General features: G+C 45.9%; 3 non-coding genes and 3 pseudogenes across 3 annotated transcripts; all 6 read left to right on the top strand.

Moving 5' to 3' along the window:
* Positions 1-3,009: 3,009 nt before the first annotated feature.
* LOC139619658 (U2 spliceosomal RNA) lies at positions 3,010-3,190 on the top strand (annotated as a pseudogene).
* Positions 3,191-3,589: 399 nt separating this feature from the next.
* LOC139619041 (U5 spliceosomal RNA) lies at positions 3,590-3,704 on the top strand. The gene has a single exon (XR_011690046.1). It is a non-coding gene; the product is annotated as a U5 spliceosomal RNA (small nuclear RNA).
* A 5,750-nt stretch (positions 3,705-9,454) lies between these two features.
* Positions 9,455-9,631, top strand: LOC139619757 (U2 spliceosomal RNA; annotated as a pseudogene).
* Positions 9,632-10,026: 395 nt separating this feature from the next.
* LOC139619040 (U5 spliceosomal RNA) lies at positions 10,027-10,141 on the top strand. Its single transcript, XR_011690045.1, has one exon. It is a non-coding gene; the product is annotated as a U5 spliceosomal RNA (small nuclear RNA).
* Positions 10,142-15,895: 5,754 nt separating this feature from the next.
* Positions 15,896-16,070, top strand: LOC139619689 (U2 spliceosomal RNA; annotated as a pseudogene).
* Positions 16,071-16,461: 391 nt separating this feature from the next.
* LOC139619039 (U5 spliceosomal RNA) lies at positions 16,462-16,576 on the top strand. The gene has a single exon (XR_011690044.1). It is a non-coding gene; the product is annotated as a U5 spliceosomal RNA (small nuclear RNA).
* Positions 16,577-21,263: the final 4,687 nt, after the last annotated feature.

The raw sequence follows: 21,263 nt of genomic DNA, 5'->3' as shown, positions 1-21,263 counted from the left end.
GACCCTTCAAGACATGTACGATACACGAGCACACTGGTGGGAGATGGTGAAGGGAAAGACCCAGACTTTTTTCAGACAGGCAGGCAAAAAAAGAAAGGGCAAGGAGAACAGACGCATGATGGGACTGCAGAAGCGACTACAGCGCTATTTTAACCTCAACCAAAATGGAATGGATTTTAATGAAGAAATTAGAGAAATCAAATCAGAGATGTCGGTTTTAGCTGAAATTAAAAGCAAGGGTGTCATTTTAAGGAGCAGGGAACGGGAAATAGAGGAGGGTGAGAAGTGCACCAGGTATTTTTTTAAGAAAATTGTTAGTAAAGGGGGGACCATTTTAAAACTAAAAAAGGAAAACGGGTGCATAACAGAGAATATCGAAGAAATTAAACAGATTGTGGAAAATTTTTACGTAGAATTGTATAAAGAAAAGCCCATTAGAATAGACACCATGAATGAAGTTTTAAAATCCATCGATAAAAAAGTAAAAGACAGTGTGCTTTTAACCCAAGATTTTACCATTCTAGAGTTAAATAAATGTTTGTCAAGTTTTAAAAAAGGGAAGTCCCCAGGACAGGATGGACTTCCCTTGGAATTTTATTTGACCTTTTGGGACATTTTAGCACCTGATTTGATCGATGTTTTTAAAGACTTTGAGCACCTAGACCGACTTCCTGACAGTTTTAGAGTAGGGATAGTGACTCTACTGCACAAAAACAAAGACAAGACCGACCTGATGAACTGGAGACCTATCGCACTTTTAAACCTTGATTGTAAACTTTTTAGCAAACTTTTAGCCTCACGTATGTCCTTGTTTTTAAAGGGGGTGATTCACCCGGATCAAGGCTGTGCCATCCCAGGGAGGAAGATCACCGACAGCCTGGTACTGATCCGAGACACCATCTGTTACGCGAGAGACAGAAACATCCGGCTAGTAGTCCTAAATTTAGATTTTGAGAAAGCCTTCGATCGGGTCTCGCACCAGTACCTTTTCAAGGTACTGCAAAAAATGGGGTTCCCAGAAAGGTTTCTAGCTTGGGTGGGATTGCTGTATCGGGACATTACCAGCAAATTTGTGATTAACGGGCATTTGACAAAAGCAGTCGATATTAACTGCGGTGTCCGTCAGGGTTGTCCGTTATCTGCCCTCCTATACATAACATGTATAGAACCGCTGGCACAGATCTTGAGAAGGGATCAACGAATCAATGGGTTGGGAGTACCGGGGAGCGGGGGACTGGACACCAAGTGTATTTTATACATGGACGACGTGAACATTTTATGCACCGACCTTTTATCCGTCAACAGGACGCTGGACTTGACTGACTGGTTTGGACAGGCTTCTGGGTCAAAGTTGAACAAAAACAAGACCCAAGCCCAATTTTATGGACCGTGGACAGCGACTGAGATGACAGGACTCCCTTTGACTGTGACCCAGACTGACCAAAAAATACTGGGGATCAAATTTGACAGGGAGGGAGAAGGAACAACAAATTGGCCAGACGTGGTAGGGAAAGTAAAACAAAGACTAGGATATTGGGGACTTAGAGGACTGACTATTGAAGGAAAGGTTTTAATCATCAAAGCGGTGATTTTACCTTTGCTTTTACTCATCAGTTCTGTTTTTATCCCACCTAGGAGAGTGCTTTTAGATCTGGAGCGAGCCATCTTTTATTTCCTGTGGGGCTCCAAGTGGGAGAGACTGAGGAGGGAGGTCATGAAAAGGCCAAAAGAGAAAGGAGGAAAAGGAGTGCCTGACCTGTACTTGTTTTTAGGAAGCCGATACACCGCACTACACCTCAAACAAGCCACAGACCCATCCGGAAACCCCAAAACTACAGCCATGACACGTTTCTGGATGGGATCGTACCTCAGACGATTGAAGATTTTACCTACAGATCTTAAAGTACCCGTGTCTTTTAGCCTGCCACCAGCCTATGCTTTTATCCCGACGTTTTTAAAGCATTTTAAACTGGAGCAGGAGGAGCTGCATATTTTAACCAACCACCGTTCTCTGATCTCTGTTGTGCAGGAGCAGGAGCCAGTGAGTCCAGTGCGCGGGCTCGCATTTGGCGAGCCCTCAACAGTTTGGCGCAACGTGAACCATTCCGCTCTTCCAAACAGACTCCGGGACCTGTCATGGATGGTGGCTCATGAGATTCTCCCAGTCAGGTCCGTCATGCACTCCCGGGGCATGTCAACACGCTCAACCTGCCCCCGACCCGGTTGTGGCGCGCCAGAGTCGGTGAGGCATTTGCTCTGGGAGTGCAGCGCTGCCGTAGACCAGTGGGCAATGGCCGGCTCCTTGCAATTCCCGTACTTGCCAGCAAGGGAGGTCCTTACAGCACAACTGGTGCTGTATGGGGTGAGCCAAAAAACACTGAAGAACGATGACTTTGCCCAGATGTGGCTCACCCTAGCCGCCATCAAAGACGCCATATGGACCTCCAGAAACTTGCTGGTAAGGAAGCACATGCAGATCCCCCCCGTGGCTGTGATCCGGATGGCTGTAGGCGGCAGGCCTAGGACACAGCCACAAAGAAGCATCGCCTCTGTGCCCATTCGGACGAAGGAGCCGGAGCCACACATGAAAAGGTCAAAGCAGCGGCGGCCTGGCTCTCCGGGTGAGGCAGGTGGGAAGGAGCAACAGGGTGAGGATCTCCTCTGAGCACCACGACAGGATCCCGAGAGACCAAATGTTTGGGGGAGCGGAATGAGTGACCCTGGGTAGGGACTCATTCTGCTCCTGCACAAAATTAGAAAGAAGAGAAGTTTTAAACCAATGCACTCCCTTTTTAAAGATTTGGGACACTCCATGGTTTTCATTTGTGAGATGGATTTTATGTTTGACAACATGTAAAACCCCTTGAAATATTTGTTTTTAATGTTTTAAAAAAAAAAACAAACAAACAATGGTTTTACAACTATTTATCATATTGTTGTGATTATAATGTACCCTTTGTATCTCAAGATGTAAACCTTCTTTGAAAAAAACTTGAAATGAGTGTCAATAAATCTTTTCGAAAAAAAAAAAAAAAATCTGTTCTTATCAGTTTAATATCTGATATGTCCTCTACCCGAGGACAAACATATTAAACGGATTTTTAGAACTGGGAGCTGAAAAAGGGGCTTGCTCCGTTCACTCCACGCATCGACCTGGCATTGCAGTGCCGCCGGGAACGGTGCACCCTTCTCTGGCCGTGTGGAAAAGCAAGCAAGCAAGCAAGCAAGCAAGCAAACAATGACGCAAACGTACAGTTTCAAATGCCCCTCTGGCAGTGGCTGGAGGAAGGTGAGTCAACCTGCCCCACAGCTGATATCCCTCACGCGCCCTGGAAGGGCTGCTAGCCTCCAATCAACCCCGCATTTTCCCTGTATTTTGGTCCCCGGGGGCCTGCAAGCGCCTGATAACTTGAGAAATTTGTGGGGATTGCATGTTGAGGCCCAGACACTTTTCTCCACAGCCCGATTGGCTAGAGCCCGTGACAACATGGGGAGGGGGCGGGGATTTGGCAAGCTAAGAGAAGGCTACCGTGAGGGCGGTGACTGGGACCAATGGGGTCCTCGGCCGCTCTTGAGGAGAGGCCTGTACTGACTCTGGTTTCTCTTCATCACGCACAAGTCTTTCGCCTTTTACTAAAGACTTCCGTGGAGAGGAACACCAATGAGTTTAAGCTATTTTTGGCAGGCTCTGCCGTATGGCTGAGCCCTTTGAGTTTGTGAAAAGTCAAACAGCTGTCGAGGTCAGGAATGGGGAGGTGGGCGGAGGTGGTGAAAAGCAGCCATTGCTCCGCTCATGTCAAAAGCAGCCAACCGCGACCAGCGAGATTTGTGCCAAGAGCCTGGCTGGAACGCCAGACACTTTGGGCCCATCGCTTCTCGGCCTTTTGGCTAAGACTGCGGTCGCCTCCTTTTGATGGTTAAATTCTTGCCTGTTGTGGCTCTGAGTTAAACCAGCTCTTGGGAGGAAATTGTCTACATTCCTTGTTTAAAGTTGTGCAACTTTTCTGTGGTTGCATATCTTAAACAAATAGGAATTCATTGGCCCAGAGAATCTCTTACCTGCGCTCTGCCGGATTCAACACCTTGTCCAGGCCAAAACTTGAAAAGGTAAGTACGTTTTTAGATTTTTTTCCTTTTTATATTTTTAATTGTATTTACTTATTTATTGTTCATTGTTTTTTTGTCCATTGTAAGTTTTTTACTGATTTTAGATCCTTTTAGCTTGTGGTGCCTCCACCATGTCGGCCACCCATGCCAACATGCGGAGGCACCACAGCGTCCGTTTTAAGTTTAAAGAAAAGGATGGAAAGCTCCTGGAGATGTCAAGGCTAGATTTCTCCAGGAAGCTAATCCAACAGGCTTTGAAATTCACAGCAAACGATTTGAATTGTATTTTGACCCTACCATTAAATAAAGGTTTTGATGTAAGCTTCCAGTCTGCGGCTATCTTGAGAGAATTTTGGACAAGATTTGAGTCTGTGAAACCCCAGTTTTCTGCATTTGTTGTTGAAAAACTGACTGATAATGCATTGAAAACAGTCATTGTCAGAATGTTTAATGAGACAGTGAATGCAGAAGACATTTGTATATGGCTGGGGAGATACTGCACTGTTAAAGGCCAGGCTACCAAAGTGAGAGATGAGGACGGCATCTGGAATTGCGCTTGGAGGGTCCCCATTCAACAATGGCAGGACCCCCAGGGCTTCCAAGGCCTGAAACATCTGCCGTCAATGATAGTTCTGGGTGAAAACAGGGGCTACATCCACTACCAAGGTCAGCCCAAGCTCTGCCGCAAGTGCGGTGAGCATGGGCACCTGGTAGAAGCGTGCGCAAAAACCTTTTGCGGAAAGTGTAGAGAAATTGGGCACACTTTTGAGGAGTGCACCAATGGCAGGAAGTGCAACCTTTGTGGAGAAACAAATCATCTCTTCAGAGCTTGCCCCAAATCGTTTGCCAACAAACTAAAGGCAGCAAAAGCCAATGAACAAAATGGAGGACAAAAAGAAAAAGAGCAGGTTGAAGAGGCTGGGCAGGAAAATTCAAATCTCCCGCCAGATACTGTGATTGGAGAGGAGGGATCATGTGAGGCGGGAGAGGGGGAGGGGCCTGCAACAGCCCCATCAATGGAGAGTGGAGAGGAGGATGGGGAGATGCAGGAAGTGGGCGGAGCTAGTTCAGAAATGGAAGATTTTCAACCACCTGAAAATAGTGAGGATGCCCCCCTCCCCGATGCCCAGCAAACAAAGAGACTTGCATCGGAATTGTCCTCTGAGTCTCCTGTAGCCTCAGAGAAGAGGGGAAGAGTTGGGACTCTCTCAGACAGTTCATCTGTGGAGGAGCCCAGAGTCTTCCCCTCCAATTCACCAAATGAAGTCTCTTTCCTGACAGTAGCTCTACAATCAACCCCTAAGGACTCCAAGCTAAATGCAGCCTTGCGTCAAAGGCCAACCCCCAGAGTCCGACGGGGGAATGGAGCTCAACTCCCTCCTTCATCACCTGTTGAAGTGAAGGAGGAGCCCCGTTCACAAGAAATAGTCTAACTGCCTTTTTTTTAAAAAAAAAAAGATATTTTAGCATCTTAAACCTCTATTTAGTGTTTTTAAAATTTCATACCTGTTGTTTTTAATCATACTCATGACACTCACCTTCTCAACCATCAATGTGAGAAGTGTGAAGTCGAGAGTTAGAGCCCAGAGTGTTTTATCCTTTCTTAATTCTACAAAGTCAGATGTGTTTTTAATGCAGGAATGTGGCATACCGTTTTTAAAACACTACCGACAGTGGGAGGAGATGTGGCCACAGACATCGATATGGAGCGGATCAAACCAAAATAAGAACGATGGAGTGGCCATTTTAATAAAAAACCCTCAGGTTCTGGTGAAGGGTAGCACTGTGGTGAGAGACGGTAGGGCACTTTTAGCACACTTGACCTTTATGGGACAGGATTTTAACCTTCTCAATATTTATGGCTTTAACGACAAAAATGACAGGTATGACCTTTTAGAAGACCTGCAGTCCCACATGCTAGGGAGAGTGCCATTAGTTTTAGGAGGTGATTTTAACTGTATTTTAAGTCGAAAAGATAGAAAAAGAACAGGGGAAGATTTTAAAATTGACAAAACATCGGTTTTATTACAGGGCATATGCAGGGATTTTAAACTACAAGACTGTTTTAAAACCATGCATCCCAGAGAGGAGGGCTTCACCTGGTTCAGTGGTGATGGCACCAGAGCCTCTCGCATAGATTTTATTTTCACACGGGACTGCCCGCCGACCGATGCTAGATTGACCCCTGTTTTCTTTTCTGACCACCTGATGCTCTCCTGCACCCTTTCACTCTCTTCAGGTGTGACTTTTGGAAGTGGTCTGTGGAAACTCAACTGCTCCCTGCTTGAAGATCAACATCTAGTTCAGCAGTACAGGGAGCAGTACCGAGAGTGGCAGACCCTTCAAGACATGTACGATACACGAGCACACTGGTGGGAGATGGTGAAGGGAAAGACCCAGACTTTTTTCAGACAGGCAGGCAAAAAAAGAAAGGGCAAGGAGAACAGACGCATGATGGGACTGCAGAAGCGACTACAGCGCTATTTTAACCTCAACCAAAATGGAATGGATTTTAATGAAGAAATTACAGAAATCAAATCAGAGATGTCGGTTTTAGCTGAAATTAAAAGCAAGGGTGTCATTTTAAGGAGCAGGGAACGGGAAATAGAGGAGGGTGAGAAGTGCACCAGGTATTTTTTTAAGAAAATTGTTAGTAAAGGGGGGACCATTTTAAAACTAAAAAAGGAAAACGGGTGCATAACAGAGAATATCGAAGAAATTAAACAGATTGTGGAAAATTTTTACGTAGAATTGTATAAAGAAAAGCCCATTAGAATAGACACCATGAATGAAGTTTTAAAATCCATCGATAAAAAAGTAAAAGACAGTGTGCTTTTAACCCAAGATTTTACCATTCTAGAGTTAAATAAATGTTTGTCAAGTTTTAAAAAAGGGAAGTCCCCAGGACAGGATGGACTTCCCTTGGAATTTTATTTGACCTTTTGGGACATTTTAGCACCTGATTTGATCGATGTTTTTAAAGACTTTGAGCACCTAGACCGACTTCCTGACAGTTTTAGAGTAGGGATAGTGACTCTACTGCACAAAAACAAAGACAAGACCGACCTGATGAACTGGAGACCTATCGCACTTTTAAACCTTGATTGTAAACTTTTTAGCAAACTTTTAGCCTCACGTATGTCCTTGTTTTTAAAGGGGGTGATTCACCCGGATCAAGGCTGTGCCATCCCAGGGAGGAAGATCACCGACAGCCTGGTACTGATCCGAGACACCATCTGTTACGCGAGAGACAGAAACATCCGGCTAGTAGTCCTAAATTTAGATTTTGAGAAAGCCTTCGATCGGGTCTCGCACCAGTACCTTTTCAAGGTACTGCAAAAAATGGGGTTCCCAGAAAGGTTTCTAGCTTGGGTGGGATTGCTGTATCGGGACATTACCAGCAAATTTGTGATTAACGGGCATTTGACAAAAGCAGTCGATATTAACTGCGGTGTCCGTCAGGGTTGTCCGTTATCTGCCCTCCTATACATAACATGTATAGAACCGCTGGCACAGATCTTGAGAAGGGATCAACGAATCAATGGGTTGGGAGTACCGGGGAGCGGGGGACTGGACACCAAGTGTATTTTATACATGGACGACGTGAACATTTTATGCACCGACCTTTTATCCGTCAACAGGACGCTGGACTTGACTGACTGGTTTGGACAGGCTTCTGGGTCAAAGTTGAACAAAAACAAGACCCAAGCCCAATTTTATGGACCGTGGACAGCGACTGAGATGACAGGACTCCCTTTGACTGTGACCCAGACTGACCAAAAAATACTGGGGATCAAATTTGACAGGGAGGGAGAAGGAACAACAAATTGGCCAGACGTGGTAGGGAAAGTAAAACAAAGACTAGGATATTGGGGACTTAGAGGACTGACTATTGAAGGAAAGGTTTTAATCATCAAAGCGGTGATTTTACCTTTGCTTTTACTCATCAGTTCTGTTTTTATCCCACCTAGGAGAGTGCTTTTAGATCTGGAGCGAGCCATCTTTTATTTCCTGTGGGGCTCCAAGTGGGAGAGACTGAGGAGGGAGGTCATGAAAAGGCCAAAAGAGAAAGGAGGAAAAGGAGTGCCTGACCTGTACTTGTTTTTAGGAAGCCGATACACCGCACTACACCTCAAACAAGCCACAGACCCATCCGGAAACCCCAAAACTACAGCCATGACACGTTTCTGGATGGGATCGTACCTCAGACGATTGAAGATTTTACCTACAGATCTTAAAGTACCCGTGTCTTTTAGCCTGCCACCAGCCTATGCTTTTATCCCGACGTTTTTAAAGCATTTTAAACTGGAGCAGGAGGAGCTGCATATTTTAACCAACCACCGTTCTCTGATCTCTGTTGTGCAGGAGCAGGAGCCAGTGAGTCCAGTGCGCGGGCTCGCATTTGGCGAGCCCTCAACAGTTTGGCGCAACGTGAACCATTCTGCTCTTCCAAACAGACTCCGGGACCTGTCATGGATGGTGGCTCATGAGATTCTCCCAGTCAGGTCCGTCATGCACTCCCGGGGCATGTCAACACGCTCAACCTGCCCCCGACCCGGTTGTGGCGCGCCAGAGTCGGTGAGGCATTTGCTCTGGGAGTGCAGCGCTGCCGTAGACCAGTGGGCAATGGCCGGCTCCTTGCAATTCCCGTACTTGCCAGCAAGGGAGGTCCTTACAGCACAACTGGTGCTGTATGGGGTGAGCCAAAAAACACTGAAGAACGATGACTTTGCCCAGATGTGGCTCACCCTAGCCGCCATCAAAGACGCCATATGGACCTCCAGAAACTTGCTGGTAAGGAAGCACATGCAGATCCCCCCCGTGGCTGTGATCCGGATGGCTGTAGGCGGCAGGCCTAGGACACAGCCACAAAGAAGCATCGCCTCTGTGCCCATTCGGACGAAGGAGCCGGAGCCACACATGAAAAGGTCAAAGCAGCGGCGGCCTGGCTCTCCGGGTGAGGCAGGTGGGAAGGAGCAACAGGGTGAGGATCTCCTCTGAGCACCACGACAGGATCCCGAGAGACCAAATGTTTGGGGGAGCGGAATGAGTGACCCTGGGTAGGGACTCACTCTGCTCCTGCACAAAATTAGAAAGAAGAGAAGTTTTAAACCAATGCACTCCCTTTTAAAGATTTGGGACACTCCATGGTTTTCATTTGTGAGATGGATTTTATGTTTGACAACATGTAAAACCCCTTGAAATATTTGTTTTTAATGTTTTAAAAAAAAAAACAAACAAACAAACAATGGTTTTACAACTATTTATCATAGTGTTGTGATTATAATGTACCCTTTGTATCTCAAGATGTAAACCTTCTTTGAAAAAACTTGAAATGAGTGTCAATAAATCTTTTCGAAAGAAAAAAAATCTGTTCTTATCAGTTTAATATCTGATATGTCCTCTACCCGAGGACAAACATATTAAACGGATTTTTAGAACTGGGAGCTGAAAAAGGGGCTTGCTCCGTTCACTCCACGCATCGACCTGGCATTGCAGTGCCGCCGGGAACGGTGCACCCTTCTCTGGCCGTGTGGAAAAGCAAGCAAGCAAGCAAGCAAGCAAACAATGACGCAAACGTACAGTTTCAAATGCCCCTCTGGCAGTGGCTGGAGGAAGGTGAGTCAACCTGCCCCACAGCTGATATCCCTCACGCGCCCTGGAAGGGCTGCTAGCCTCCAATCAACCCCGCATTTTCCCTGTATTTTGGTCCCCGGGGGCCTGCAAGCGCCTGATAACTTGAGAAATTTGTGGGGATTGCATGTTGAGGCCCAGACACTTTTCTCCACAGCCCGATTGGCTAGAGCCCGTGACAACATGGGGAGGGGGCGGGGATTTGGCAAGCTAAGAGAAGGCTACCGTGAGGGCGGTGACTGGGACCAATGGGGTCCTCGGCCGCTCTTGAGGAGAGGCCTGTACTGACTCTGGTTTCTCTTCATCACGCACAAGTCTTTCGCCTTTTACTAAAGACTTCCGTGGAGAGGAACACCAATGAGTTTAAGCTATTTTTGGCAGGCTCTGCCGTATGGCTGAGCCCTTTGAGTTTGTGAAAAGTCAAACAGCTGTCGAGGTCAGGAATGGGGAGGTGGGCGGAGGTGGTGAAAAGCAGCCATTGCTCCGCTCAAGTCAAAAGCAGCCAACCGCGACCAGCGAGATTTGTGCCAAGAGCCTGGCTGGAACGCCAGACACTTTGGGCCCATCGCTTCTCGGCCTTTTGGCTAAGACTGCGGTCGCCTCCTTTTGATGGTTAAATTCTTGCCTGTTGTGGCTCTGAGTTAAACCAGCTCTTGGGAGGAAATTGTCTACATTCCTTGTTTAAAGTTGTGCAACTTTTCTGTAGTTGCATATCTTAAACAAATAGGAATTCATTGGCCCAGAGAATCTCTTACCTGAGCTCTGCCGGATTCAACACCTTGTCCAGGCCAAAACTTGAAAAGGTAAGTACGTTTTTAGATTTTTTTCCTTTTTTATATTTTTAATTGTATTTACTTATTTATTGTTCATTGTTTTTTTTTGTCCATTGTAAGTTTTTTACTGATTTTAGATCCTTTTAGCTTGTGGTGCCTCCACCATGTCGGCCACCCATGCCAACATGCGGAGGCACCACAGCGTCCGTTTTAAGTTTAAAGAAAAGGATGGAAAGCTCCTGGAGATGTCAAGGCTAGATTTCTCCAGGAAGCTAATCCAACAGGCTTTGAAATTCACAGCAAACGATTTGAATTGTATTTTGACCCTACCATTAAACAAAGGTTTTGATGTAAGCTTCCAGTCTGCGGCTATCTTGAGAGAATTTTGGACAAGATTTGAGTCTGTGAAACCCCAGTTTTCTGCATTTGTTGTTGAAAAACTGACTGATAATGCATTGAAAACAGTCATTGTCAGAATGTTTAATGAGACAGTGAATGCAGAAGACATTTGTATATGGCTGGGGAGATACTGCACTGTTAAAGGCCAGGCTACCAAAGTGAGAGATGAGGACGGCATCTGGAATTGCGCTTGGAGGGTCCCCATTCAACAATGGCAGGACCCCCAGGGCTTCCAAGGCCTGAAACATCTGCCGTCAATGATAGTTCTGGGTGAAAACAGGGGCTACATCCACTACCAAGGTCAGCCCAAGCTCTGCCGCAAGTGTGGTGAGCATGGGCACCTGGTAGAAGCGTGCACAAAAACCTTTTGCGGAAAGTGTAGAGAAATTGGGCACACTTTTGAGGAGTGCACCAATGGCAGGAAGTGCAACCTTTGTGGAGAAACAAATCATCTCTTCAGAGCTTGCCCCAAATCGTTTGCCAACAAACTAAAGGCAGCAAAAGCCAATGAACAAAATGGAGGACAAAAAGAAAAAGAGCAGGTTGAAGAGGCTGGGCAGGAAAATTCAAATCTCCCGCCAGATACTGTGATTGGAGAGGAGGGATCATGTGAGGCGGGAGAGGGGGAGGGGCCTGCAACAGCCCCATCAATGGAGAGTGGAGAGGAGGATGGGGAGATGCAGGAAGTGGGCGGAGCTAGTTCAGAAATGGAAGATTTTCAACCACCTGAAAATAGTGAGGATGCCCCCCTCCCCGATGCCCAGCAAACAAAGAGACTTGCATCGGAATTGTCCTCTGAGTCTCCTGTAGCCTCAGAGAAGAGGGGAAGAGTTGGGACTCTCTCAGACAGTTCATCTGTGGAGGAGCCCAGAGTCTTCCCCTCCAATTCACCAAATGAAGTCTCTTTTCTGACAGTAGCTCTACAATCAACCCCTAAGGACTCCAAGCTAAATGCAGCCTTGCGTCAAAGGCCAACCCCCAGAGTCCGACGGGGGAATGGAGCTCAACTCCCTCCTTCATCACCTGTTGAAGTGAAGGAGGAGCCCCGTTCACAAAAAATAGTCTAACTGCCTTTTTTTTAAAAAAAAAAAGATATTTTAGCATCTTAAACCTCTATTTAGTGTTTTTAAAATTTCATACCTGTTGTTTTTAATCATACTCATGACACTCACCTTCTCAACCATCAATGTGAGAAGTGTGAAGTCGAGAGTTAGAGCCCAGAGTGTTTTATCCTTTCTTAAATCTACAAAGTCAGATGTGTTTTTAATGCAGGAATGTGGCATACCGTTTTTAAAACACTACCGACAGTGGGAGGAGATGTGGCCACAGACATCGATATGGAGCGGATCAAACCAAAATAAGAACGATGGAGTGGCCATTTTAATAAAAAACCCTCAGGTTCTGGTGAAGGGTAGCACTGTGGTGAGAGACGGTAGGGCACTTTTAGCACACTTGACCTTTATGGGACAGGATTTTAACCTTCTCAATATTTATGGCTTTAACGACAAAAATGACAGGTATGACCTTTTAGAAGACCTGCAGTCCCACATGCTAGGGAGAGTGCCATTAGTTTTAGGAGGTGATTTTAACTGTATTTTAAGTCGAAAAGATAGAAAAAGAACAGGGGAAGATTTTAAAATTGACAAAACATCGGTTTTATTACAGGGCATATGCAGGGATTTTAAACTACAAGACTGTTTTAAAACCATGCATCCCAGAGAGGAGGGCTTCACCTGGTTCAGTGGTGATGGCACCAGAGCCTCTCGCATAGATTTTATTTTCACACGGGACTGCCCGCCGACCGATGCTAGATTGACCCCTGTTTTCTTTTCTGACCACCTGATGCTCTCCTGCACCCTTTCACTCTCTTCAGGTGTGACTTTTGGAAGTGGTCTGTGGAAACTCAACTGCTCCCTGCTTGAAGATCAACATCTAGTTCAGCAGTACAGGGAGCAGTACCGAGAGTGGCAGACCCTTCAAGACATGTACGATACACGAGCACACTGGTGGGAGATGGTGAAGGGAAAGACCCAGACTTTTTTCAGACAGGCAGGCAAAAAAAGAAAGGGCAAGGAGAACAGACGCATGATGGGACTGCAGAAGCGACTACAGCGCTATTTTAACCTCAACCAAAATGGAATGGATTTTAATGAAGAAATTACAGAAATCAAATCAGAGATGTCGGTTTTAGCTGAAATTAAAAGCAAGGGTGTCATTTTAAGGAGCAGGGAACGGGAAATAGAGGAGGGTGAGAAGTGCACCAGGTATTTTTTTAAGAAAATTGTTAGTAAAGGGGGGACCATTTTAAAACTAAAAAAGGAAAACGGGTGCATAACAGAGAATATCGAAGAAATTAAACAGATTGTGGAAAATTTTTACGTAGAATTGTATAAAGAAAAGCCCATTAGAATAGACACCATGAATGAAGTTTTAAAATCCATCGATAAAAAAGTAAAAGACAGTGTGCTTTTAACCCAAGATTTTACCATTCTAGAGTTAAATAAATGTTTGTCAAGTTTTAAAAAAGGGAAGTCCCCAGGACAGGATGGACTTCCCTTGGAATTTTATTTGACCTTTTGGGACATTTTAGCACCTGATTTGATCGATGTTTTTAAAGACTTTGAGCACCTAGACCGACTTCCTGACAGTTTTAGAGTAGGGATAGTGACTCTACTGCACAAAAACAAAGACAAGACCGACCTGATGAACTGGAGACCTATCGCACTTTTAAACCTTGATTGTAAACTTTTTAGCAAACTTTTAGCCTCACGTATGTCCTTGTTTTTAAAGGGGGTGATTCACCCGGATCAAGGCTGTGCCATCCCAGGGAGGAAGATCACCGACAGCCTGGTACTGATCCGAGACACCATCTGTTACGCGAGAGACAGAAACATCCGGCTAGTAGTCCTAAATTTAGATTTTGAGAAAGCCTTCGATCGGGTCTCGCACCAGTACCTTTTCAAGGTACTGCAAAAAATGGGGTTCCCAGAAAGGTTTCTAGCTTGGGTGGGATTGCTGTATCGGGACATTACCAGCAAATTTGTGATTAACGGGCATTTGACAAAAGCAGTCGATATTAACTGCGGTGTCCGTCAGGGTTGTCCGTTATCTGCCCTCCTATACATAACATGTATAGAACCGCTGGCACAGATCTTGAGAAGGGATCAACGAATCAATGGGTTGGGAGTACCGGGGAGCGGGGGACTGGACACCAAGTGTATTTTATACATGGACGACGTGAACATTTTATGCACCGACCTTTTATCCGTCAACAGGACGCTGGACTTGACTGACTGGTTTGGACAGGCTTCTGGGTCAAAGTTGAACAAAAACAAGACCCAAGCCCAATTTTATGGACCGTGGACAGCGACTGAGATGACAGGACTCCCTTTGACTGTGACCCAGACTGACCAAAAAATACTGGGGATCAAATTTGACAGGGAGGGAGAAGGAACAACAAATTGGCCAGACGTGGTAGGGAAAGTAAAACAAAGACTAGGATATTGGGGACTTAGAGGACTGACTATTGAAGGAAAGGTTTTAATCATCAAAGCGGTGATTTTACCTTTGCTTTTACTCATCAGTTCTGTTTTTATCCCACCTAGGAGAGTGCTTTTAGATCTGGAGCGAGCCATCTTTTATTTCCTGTGGGGCTCCAAGTGGGAGAGACTGAGGAGGGAGGTCATGAAAAGGCCAAAAGAGAAAGGAGGAAAAGGAGTGCCTGACCTGTACTTGTTTTTAGGAAGCCGATACACCGCACTACACCTCAAACAAGCCACAGACCCATCCGGAAACCCCAAAACTACAGCCATGACACGTTTCTGGATGGGATCGTACCTCAGACGATTGAAGATTTTACCTACAGATCTTAAAGTACCCGTGTCTTTTAGCCTGCCACCAGCCTATGCTTTTATCCCGACGTTTTTAAAGCATTTTAAACTGGAGCAGGAGGAGCTGCATATTTTAACCAACCACCGTTCTCTGATCTCTGTTGTGCAGGAGCAGGAGCCAGTGAGTCCAGTGCGCGGGCTCGCATTTGGCGAGCCCTCAACAGTTTGGCGCAACGTGAACCATTCTGCTCTTCCAAACAGACTCCGGGACCTGTCATGGATGGTGGCTCATGAGATTCTCCCAGTCAGGTCCGTCATGCACTCCCGGGGCATGTCAACACGCTCAACCTGCCCCCGACCCGGTTGTGGCGCGCCAGAGTCGGTGAGGCATTTGCTCTGGGAGTGCAGCGCTGCCGTAGACCAGTGGGCAATGGCCGGCTCCTTGCAATTCCCGTACTTGCCAGCAAGGGAGGTCCTTACAGCACAACTGGTGCTCTATGGGGTGAGCCAAAAAACACTGAAGAAAGATGACTTTGCCCAGATGTGGCTCACCCTAGCCGCCATCAAAGACGCCATATGGACCTCCAGAAACTTGCTGGTAAGGAAGCACATGCAGATCCCCCCCGTGGCTGTGATCCGGATGGCTGTAGGCGGCAGGCCTAGGACACAGCCACAAAGAAGCATCGCCTCTGTGCCCATTCGGACGAAGGAGCCGGAGCCACACATGAAAAGGTCAAAGCAGCGGCGGCCTGGCTCTCCGGGTGAGGCAGGTGGGAAGGAGCAACAGGGTGAGGATCTCCTCTGAGCACCACGACAGGATCCCGAGAGACCAAATGTTTGGGGGAGCGGAATGAGTGACCCTGGGTAGGGACTCACTCTGCTCCTGCACAAAATTAGAAAGAAGAGAAGTTTTAAACCAATGCACTCCCTTTTAAAGATTTGGGACACTCCATGGTTTTCATTTGTGAGATGGATTTTATGTTTGACAACATGTAAAACCCCTTGAAATATTTGTTTTTAATGTTTTAAAAAAAAAAAACAAACAAACAAACAATGGTTTTACAACTATTTATCATAGTGTTGTGATTATAATGTACCCTTTGTATCTCAAGATGTAAACCTTCTTTGAAAAAACTTGAAATGAGTGTCAATAAATCTTTTCGAAAGAAAAAATCTGTTCTTATCAGTTTAATATCTGATATGTCCTCTACCCGAGGACAAACATATTAAACGGATTTTTAGAACTGGGAGCTGAAAAAGGGGCTTGCCCCGTTCACTCCACGCATCGACCTGGCATTGCAGTGCCGCCGGGAACGGTGCACCCTTCTCTGGCCGTGTGGAAAAGCAAGCAAGCAAGCAAGCAAACAATGACGCAAACGTACAGTTTCAAATGCCCCTCTGGCAGTGGCTGGAGGAAGGTGAGTCAACCTGCCCCACAGCTGATATCCCTCACGCGCCCTGGAAGGGCTGCTAGCCTCCAATCAACCCCGCATTTTCCCTGTATTTTGGTCCCCGGGGGCCTGCAAGCGCCTGATAACTTGAGAAATTTGTGGGGATTGCATGTTGAGGCCCAGACACTTTTCTCCACAGTCCGATTGGCTAGAGCCCGTGACAACATGGGGAGGGGGCGGGGATTTGGCAAGCTAAGAGAAGGCTACCGTGAGGGCGGTGACTGGGACCAATGGGGTCCTCGGCCGCTCTTGAGGAGAGGCCTGTACTGACTCTGGTTTCTCTTCATCACGCACAAGTCTTTCGCCTTTTACTAAAGACTTCCGTGGAGAGGAACACCAATGAGTTTAAGCTATTTTTGGCAGGCTCTGCCGTATGGCTGAGCCCTTTGAGTTTGTGAAAAGTCAAACAGCTGTCGAGGTCAGGAATGGGGAGGTGGGCGGAGGTGGTGAAAAGCAGCCATTGCTCCGCTCATGTCAAAAGCAGCCAACCGCGACCAGCGAGATTTGTGCCAAGAGCCTGGCTGGAACGCCAGACACTTTGGGCCCATCGCTTCTCGGCCTTTTGGCTAAGACTGCGGTCGCCTCCTTTTGATGGTTAAATTCTTGCCTGTTGTGGCTCTGAGTTAAACCAGCTCTTGGGAGGAAATTGTCTACATTCCTTGTTTAAAGTTGTGCAACTTTTCTGTAGTTGCATATCTTAAACAAATAGGAATTCATTGGCCCAGAGAATCTCTTACCTGCGCTCTGCCGGATTCAACACCTTGTCCAGGCCAAAACTTGAAAAGGTAAGTACGTTTTTAGATTTTTTTCCTTTTTATATTTTTAATTGTATTTACTTATTTATTGTTCATTGTTTTTTTGTCCATTGTAAGTTTTTTACTGATTTTAGATCCTTTTAGCTTGTGGTGCCTCCACCATGTCGGCCACCCATGCCAACATGCGGAGGCACCACAGCGTCCGTTTTAAGTTTAAAGAAAAGGATGGAAAGCTCCTGGAGATGTCAAGGCTAGATTTCTCCAGGAAGCTAATCCAACAGGCTTTGAAATTCACAGCAAACGATTTGAATTGTATTTTGACCCTACCATTAAATAAAGGTTTTGATGTAAGCTTCCAGTCTGCGGCTATCTTGAGAGAATTTTGGACAAGATTTGAGTCTGTGAAACCCCAGTTTTCTGCATTTGTTGTTGAAAAACTGACTGATAATGCATTGAAAACAGTCATTGTCAGAATGTTTAATGAGACAGTGAATGCAGAAGACATTTGTATATGGCTGGGGAGATACTGCACTGTTAAAGGCCAGGCTACCAAAGTGAGAGATGAGGACGGCATCTGGAATTGCGCTTGGAGGGTCCCCATTCAACAATGGCAGGACCCCCAGGGCTTCCAAGGCCTGAAACATCTGCCGTCAATGATAGTTCTGGGTGAAAACAGGGGCTACATCCACTACCAAGGTCAGCCCAAGCTCTGCCGCAAGTGCGGTGAGCATGGGCACCTGGTAGAAGCGTGCACAAAAACCTTTTGCGGAAAGTGTAGAGAAATTGGGCACACTTTTGAGGAGTGCACCAATGGCAGGAAGTGCAACCTTTGTGGAGAAACAAATCATCTCTTCAGAGCTTGCCCCAAATCGTTTGCCAACAAACTAAAGGCAGCAAAAGCCAATGAACAAAATGGAGGACAAAAAGAAAAAGAGCAGGTTGAAGAGGCTGGGCAGGAAAATTCAAATCTCCCGCCAGATACTGTGATTGGAGAGGAGGGATCATGTGAGGCGGGAGAGGGGGAGGGGCCTGCAACAGCCCCATCAATGGAGAGTGGAGAGGAGGATGGGGAGATGCAGGAAGTGGGCGGAGCTAGTTCAGAAATGGAAGATTTTCAACCACCTGAAAATAGTGAGGATGCCCCCCTCCCCGATGCCCAGCAAACAAAGAGACTTGCATCGGAATTGTCCTCTGAGTCTCCTGTAGCCTCAGAGAAGAGGGGAAGAGTTGGGACTCTCTCAGACAGTTCATCTGTGGAGGAGCCCAGAGTCTTCCCCTCCAATTCACCAAATGAAGTCTCTTTCCTGACAGTAGCTCTACAATCAACCCCTAAGGACTCCAAGCTAAATGCAGCCTTGCGTCAAAGGCCAACCCCCAGAGTCCGACGGGGGAATGGAGCTCAACTCCCTCCTTCATCACCTGTTGAAGTGAAGGAGGAGCCCCGTTCACAAGAAATAGTCTAACTGCCTTTTTTTTAAAAAAAAAAAGATATTTTAGCATCTTAAACCTCTATTTAGTGTTTTTAAAATTTCATACCTGTTGTTTTTAATCATACTCATGACACTCACCTTCTCAACCATCAATGTGAGAAGTGTGAAGTCGAGAGTTAGAGCCCAGAGTGTTTTATCCTTTCTTAATTCTACAAAGTCAGATGTGTTTTTAATGCAGGAATGTGGCATACCGTTTTTAAAACACTACCAACAGTGGGAGGAGATGTGGCCACAGACATCGATATGGAGCGGATCAAACCAAAATAAGAACGATGGAGTGGCCATTTTAATAAAAAACCCTCAGGTTCTGGTGAAGGGTAGCACTGTGGTGAGAGACGGTAGGGCACTTTTAGCACACTTGACCTTTATGGGACAGGATTTTAACCTTCTCAATATTTATGGCTTTAACGACAAAAATGACAGGTATGACCTTTTAGAAGACCTGCAGTCCCACATGCTAGGGAGAGTGCCATTAGTTTTAGGAGGTGATTTTAACTGTATTTTAAGTCGAAAAGATAGAAAAAGAACAGGGGAAGATTTTAAAATTGACAAAACATCGGTTTTATTACAGGGCATATGCAGGGATTTTAAACTACAAGACTGTTTTAAAACCATGCATCCCAGAGAGGAGGGCTTCACCTGGTTCAGTGGTGATGGCACCAGAGCCTCTCGCATAGATTTTATTTTCACACGGGACTGCCCGCCGACCGATGCTAGATTGACCCCTGTTTTCTTTTCTGACCACCTGATGCTCTCCTGCACCCTTTCACTCTCTTCAGGTGTGACTTTTGGAAGTGGTCTGTGGAAACTCAACTGCTCCCTGCTTGAAGATCAACATCTAGTTCAGCAGTACAGGGAGCAGTACCGAGAGTGGCAGACCCTTCAAGACATGTACGATACACGAGCACACTGGTGGGAGATGGTGAAGGGAAAGACCCAGACTTTTTTCAGACAGGCAGGCAAAAAAAGAAAGGGCAAGGAGAACAGACGCATGATGGGACTGCAGAAGCGACTACAGCGCTATTTTAACCTCAACCAAAATGGAATGGATTTTAATGAAGAAATTACAGAAATCAAATCAGAGATGTCGGTTTTAGCTGAAATTAAAAGCAAGGGTGTCATTTTAAGGAGCAGGGAACGGGAAATAGAGGAGGGTGAGAAGTGCACCAGGTATTTTTTTAAGAAAATTGTTAGTAAAGGGGGGACCATTTTAAAACTAAAAAAGGAAAACGGGTGCATAACAGAGAATATCGAAGAAATTAAACAGATTGTGGAAAATTTTTACGTAGAATTGTATAAAGAAAAGCCCATTAGAATAGACACCATGAATGAAGTTTTAAAATCCATCGATAAAAAAGTAAAAGACAGTGTGCTTTTAACCCAAGATTTTACCATTCTAGAGTTAAATAAATGTTTGTCAAGTTTTAAAAAAGGGAAGTCCCCAGGACAGGATGGACTTCCCGTGGAATTTTATTTGACCTTTTGGGACATTTTAGCACCTGATTTGATCGATGTTTTTAAAGACTTTGAGCACCTAGACCGACTTCCTGACAGTTTTAGAGTAGGGATAGTGACTCTACTGCACAAAAACAAAGACAAGACCGACCTGATGAACTGGAGACCTATCGCACTTTTAAACCTTGATTGTAAACTTTTTAGCAAACTTTTAGCCTCACGTATGTCCTTGTTTTTAAAGGGGGTGATTCACCCGGATCAAGGCTGTGCCATCCCAGGGAGGAAGATCACCGACAGCCTGGTACTGATCCGAGACACCATCTGTTACGCGAGAGACAGAAACATCCGGCTAGTAGTCCTAAATTTAGATTTTGAGAAAGCCTTCGATCGGGTCTCGCACCAGTACCTTTTCAAGGTACTGCAAAAAATGGGGTTCCCAGAAAGGTTTCTAGCTTGGGTGGGATTGCTGTATCGGGACATTACCAGCAAATTTGTGATTAACGGGCATTTGACAAAAGCAGTCGATATTAACTGCGGTGTCCGTCAGGGTTGTCCGTTATCTGCCCTCCTATACATAACATGTATAGAACCGCTGGCACAGATCTTGAGAAGGGATCAACGAATCAATGGGTTGGGAGTACCGGGGAGCGGGGGACTGGACACCAAGTGTATTTTATACATGGACGACGTGAACATTTTATGCACCGACCTTTTATCCGTCAACAGGACGCTGGACTTGACTGACTGGTTTGGACAGGCTTCTGGGTCAAAGTTGAACAAAAACAAGACCCAAGCCCAATTTTATGGACCGTGGACAGCGACTGAGATGACAGGACTCCCTTTGACTGTGACCCAGACTGACCAAAAAATACTGGGGATCAAATTTGACAGGGAGGGAGAAGGAACAACAAATTGGCCAGACGTGGTAGGGAAAGTAAAACAAAGACTAGGATATTGGGGACTTAGAGGACTGACTATTGAAGGAAAGGTTTTAATCATCAAAGCGGTGATTTTACCTTTGCTTTTACTCATCAGTTCTGTTTTTATCCCACCTAGGAGAGTGCTTTTAGATCTGGAGCGAGCCATCTTTTATTTCCTGTGGGGCTCCAAGTGGGAGAGACTGAGGAGGGAGGTCATGAAAAGGCCAAAAGAGAAAGGAGGAAAAGGAGTGCCTGACCTGTACTTGTTTTTAGGAAGCCGATACACCGCACTACACCTCAAACAAGCCACAGACCCATCCGGAAACCCCAAAACTACAGCCATGACACGTTTCTGGATGGGATCGTACCTCAGACGATTGAAGATTTTACCTACAGATCTTAAAGTACCCGTGTCTTTTAGCCTGCCACCAGCCTATGCTTTTATCCCG

The sequence above is a fragment of the Trachinotus anak genome, unplaced genomic scaffold (genome assembly GCF_046630095.1).
Source record: "Trachinotus anak isolate AG129_WGS33_773 ecotype Australia unplaced genomic scaffold, CSIRO_AGI_Tana_v1 ptg000003l, whole genome shotgun sequence".
Lineage (NCBI taxonomy): Eukaryota > Metazoa > Chordata > Actinopteri > Carangiformes > Carangidae > Trachinotus > Trachinotus anak.
Note: the sequence above shows the minus strand (reverse complement) of the source record. Positions and strands in the feature narration are given on the sequence as shown.